This window comes from Phodopus roborovskii, unplaced genomic scaffold (assembly GCF_943737965.1).
Source record: "Phodopus roborovskii unplaced genomic scaffold, PHOROB, whole genome shotgun sequence".
Classification (NCBI taxonomy): domain Eukaryota; kingdom Metazoa; phylum Chordata; class Mammalia; order Rodentia; family Cricetidae; genus Phodopus; species Phodopus roborovskii.
Genome location: NW_026125068.1, coordinates 70,055 through 75,020, shown reverse-complemented (window position 1 = coordinate 75,020; position 4,966 = coordinate 70,055). Strand labels below are relative to the sequence as shown.

Below are 4,966 nucleotides of genomic sequence, written 5' to 3'. Positions count from 1 at the left end.
ATGTCCTGTCTAAAGAAAGAAACAAGAAAAAGAGAATGAGACAGGGAAAAGTACTTTTTAATCTATCATTAATACTAGATAGTCATTTATGAGAGAATAAACGTTTTGTTTATCCCCTAGCTTCCCTGGAGTTGCAGCACAGTTTCACCTTGAATTATTAGCAATGTGCCCTGAGTATCCCCTAGGAATGGATGTGGCATATAGTGATTCAGAACTCACACTATCATTATCAGGTGATAAGGTAGACTGGGGGGAGGGGGGAAACCAGTTGCTGAGATAACAAAATTAAAAATGCTAATGGATTGGTCAATCCCTTTAAAAGTAGTTCAGAAAAGGGTGGGAGGGTATGTGATATGGGACAGATAGAGAAAATGGGAAGCTAAAATATGTAGGTATGGCCATAAGAGAAATCATTTTTGGATTTGAAATCTATTTCCACTCTCTAAAAGTGAGTGTAGCTGTTTGGCAGTGGCATTACTGACTGCTAAATCTGATTAAATCGGCGAATCATTTTTAAACTACAGATTAAAGGAGGTAAAGGGAAAGTGAGGACCAAATGAAAATACCTACAATTTTTCAAAAAAATCATTTCGTAAAGGCCATCTAGTTAATTTAAGAGGCACTCTGATGCAGCCATGGCTAAATCTCTGATATCTCTTATAAGAAGTGTCATTCCTAAAGTGTAATTACATAACACATTGCTAAAACAGTAATGAAAGAATTTTGGTGCATCAATCAGAGGACATGGAATGAACAGTATTGGTTTACGAATCCCGAGATTGCCTGTAGGAGAACACCATGGTGCTTCAGACAGCACTGCCCCCTGCAGGCTAACCTGTCTTACTGCCGGGGCTCAGGAAAACTGGTATTTATTATTTTATTTCCTCTAACCAAAAACAGTGCTCAGGGCAGATCTTTACAGAATTTATTGTTATGGAAGGCAGCATCAGTAAGGGCTGAAAGACATCAATCTGGTTTGTTTGACATCTACTGTTCTGTTCCTGGTAAACATGATGGGTAGTATTGCTGAATTCCTGGTCTTTCTACTTTGTGGAAGGGTGAGAACAGACAGTAAGGAAACAATCACACAATTTAATAAAAAATAGCCCTCCGCCATTACAAATTAAAAAAATTAAATCATAAAGTTAATCACGGTTGATTTTAACCGAAGGAGGTGATATATCAATGACAACCAAAAATAAAGAGAACAATCTATGTGATCAGTGGGTAAAAGTGGGTGTAATGACATATGTAAATGTTCAGTGGGAAAAAAATGAGATGTTCCCAGAATAAAACAATCTGTACAGAGAACACTGAGCAAATAGGACAAAGATCACTTAAAGGTGGAAAGCTATACAGGAAAATGGTCTAAAGATCCTACTTACCCTTAGGTTCTATTAACAAAGCCAAATTTTATTTTAAATTCTACAATGTCCTTTCCAAGTGCATTCAGTAAAATGTAAAGTTCCCAGTGGCCATATAGTTCTAAAGTCAAGCTGCACCATGTAGACATATTACAAAGTTTTGGAGAAGCCATGTCCAGACACTTCTCACATAACATCTACAACACAGCAAGCAGAAACAGAAGTAGAAACCATGTAGTAATATTGCTTACGAGCTCACTTACTGGCTCATGTAGCATCCACAGACACACAACCATACTGATCTGAAAATGTTCTCAGATGAATGTCACTCTTTCCAAGTGACTCTATATTGTGACAAATTGACAAGGACCAACCCGAGAGACAAGTGTGAATGTCAGGTACATTTATCTACTATGACAACAGAATGGAAAGAGAATTAGTGATTTCTTTAAGCAATAACATAGTTCACTAATTTTTCAGAATCTCACAATCTTTTCTCCTTTAATTGCATGTGGGGGTGACTATTGAAAGAGACAGATAACATGAGGACTTTGCCTGCCATTACTTCTTCAGAATGTCTTATCGCTGATCACAACAATTCAGCAGTATTATCCTTGATAGATTTCCATGAAGAAAATTTATTTTCCATAAAATGTGAACATTAAAGTTTTCGGTTTCTACTTGCAGTATTAATGAGCATTTTAAGGACTTCTAGAATTAAATTAGATGTCCTAGTTCTTTGAAATTATTCAGATTTCTTTGTCCAGGCTTTCACACTTTCCAAGTGTTTGAGTGGAAAAAAAACATAAAAGGAATATTAGCAGACTTATTATGAGCCTTCCAGTTGGTGATCCATTGGTAAAAATAAATAAATTAGGTTAATACTATTGGTAGTATTTTCCACATTTGGTGCACACAATTATCTATTTTAATCTTCAACACATCTGTCATGCTTTATGTCCTTTTATGTTTAAGTTAATATAAATAACAAAAGGCTGGCACTCATGTAATACTAATGCTTTTTATGCAGCAATAAGCAAATAATTTCTTGCATGAATATTATGTAATTTATCAAATATCAGTGTGTGTGTGTGTGTGTGTGTGTGTGTGTGCAATTATATTATCAAATCCAGACTCTAAGTAATGGTCAAAATATAAGTAATGCCAGTACCTGATGGTCAAAGCTATGATCACAGATATTCTAGAGACTTAAGAAGGAAGAGTTCAAATTCAGAGACATCCTGGGATATAAAGAAAGCTCATGATTAAATAGACAGCCGGAGAACCCATGGTGATGTTGTCCAGATGGTTGCTTGGGACCTCACGAAGGATCGATAGAGGCTGTGCTTGGAGGTCTGAAGTCAGTATGGGGAGGTAGCCAACATTATTGCCCTCCTCTTTCTAAGGATGTCACTTATAGGAACCTAAAAAAACCTACTGAACTCCAAAAATATTATGTGAATTGATGTTAGAGATGCATGGGAAATTCTTGAGCATGGAGAAATACCTGGATCAATCAACATACCATTGGATGAGGTAAGGGAAGCTCTATAGATGAACCCAAAAGACTTCAAAGAGAAGTACCATGAAGTGAAGTCATCCAAATCTGACAGTCTAGTGTTTCCTTGTTTCTCTGGAGTAAGAAGTAAGAAGGCTATGGACACAGCATTATGACTGGGCTTTAACAGTGCTCAGCACTATGCTGGAGGCTGGAAGGAATGGGTAACCTATGAAATGTCAGAGAGCAAACAAGAAAATTGAAATTTGGATGAAGCAAAAGAAAACACCAGTCTTGGCACCAAAGGCTGATGATGGATTCCATATAACTATGTGGCATCTTGTTTCCCCATCTGTTCCCCCTGAACACTTTGAGATTCTTCTGAGGACTGAGATAATATGAACTGCCAATGAAATTTACAGATTCTACAGTGAATTTTTAAGTAGTGGCTATTCCAAAAGATCAGGTAACTTCTATTATCTAATCCAGTGGAATCATCCACTAATCCAGTGGAAGATACTGTGTAAACAAGCAGTCTGGATCTTAAGCAATAACTAATCATCGGTTTTAGGCACATAATTGTAGTTCCAATACTCAGGTAATTGAGATAAACAGATGGCTGTAAGTTTGAGGGTGGCCTGGACTTTAGAGACCCTGATGCACGACCCTAATTCGGCTTAATAATTAAAACCAGGAGTCAGATATTGGGATAAAAGCCGAAAGATCAGAGAAGTAAAAGACAAGCTGTACAATCATCTCTCACCTTTCTGACTCACTCTCAAAGGGGCCAGGCTCCTATCTATGCTCCATTTATCACTTCCTCTCTCTGCCCAGCCTTATTATTGCCTGTCTCCTGTCTGTACAGACCTCCAGACCTCTATAATTAACTAGTGGCTAGTTCTACCCTCTGATCTTTAGGCAAGCTTTAGTTGTAAAAAAACAAACAAAATATCACAAGACCCTGTTTCAAAAGAAAAGAAAAGAAAAGAAAAGAAAAGAAAAGAAAAGAAAAAAAGGAAAGGAAAGGAGAGGAAATAAGGAAAGGAAAAGAAAGGAGCTGAAGTCCAATGAAGTAAACCCTAAACACACAAAAAAAAAAACATTTACAGCATTTGAAGACCTATGGCAATGTGTGGCCACAATAGTACCAATGTAACTAATTTTAAAAATTAATGTTAATGTGATGATACAAAATTAATGGGTTATGACAGTGGAAGGCAAACTAACCTGAAAGAGTTCAGGAAATTTTTAGGATAGTAGAGATGTTCTGTTGCAAGATGACAAGATCTGTATATCTTTATGTGAACTAGGATCCATTGATATTTAGTGAGTGACTTACATATTAGTGGTGCTAGGTTTAGATCATCTTTCCTAGAACTAATTCATTACAAGAAACCCAATACAATTTCTATCTTTAACTTCTCTGTTTAAAAAGTTAGAAAACATAGACTTACAAAGGCTTAATGACTTATTTAAGGTCACTGGAGTATAAGCTCTCTTAAGCTTACTATCCCCCATTCTCTGAAAATATTTATTCCACACACTATTATTTTCCTGTAACACTTTGTGTTTTACTATTACTCATCTCTATCCATGTATAGGAAAATCAAGACTGAGGGAAAAGAGAAATAACATATTTAAAATCACAGAAAAGTCTGGTCCTTACTCACCCTCAACATTAATGGTCTTAACTCGCCTATAAAAAGACACAGATTAACAGAATGGATACGAAGACAGAATCCATCCTTCTGCTGCATACAAGAAACACATCTTAGCTCCAAAGATAGACATTACCTCAGGGTAAAGGGTTGGGAAAAGATTTTCCAATCAAATGGAAATAAGAAGCAAGCAGGCGTAGCTATCCTAATATCTAACAAGCTAGACTTCAAACCAAAACTAGTCAAAAGAGATGAAGACGGTCATTTCATATTCATCTCAGGAGAAATCCATCAACACAAAGTCTCAATTCTGAACATCTATGCCCCTAATACAAAGCCACCCACATTCGTAAAAAGAAACACTACTAAAACTCAAAGCTCATATAAAACCTCACACACTTATAGTGGGAGACTTCAATACACCACTCTCAACACTAGACAGGACC

At 36.6% G+C, this 4,966-nt stretch overlaps 1 pseudogene; it reads left to right on the top strand.

Moving 5' to 3' along the window:
- Nucleotides 1-2,658: 2,658 nt before the first annotated feature.
- Nucleotides 2,659-3,169, top strand: LOC127225632 (thiosulfate sulfurtransferase/rhodanese-like domain-containing protein 3; annotated as a pseudogene).
- Nucleotides 3,170-4,966: the final 1,797 nt, after the last annotated feature.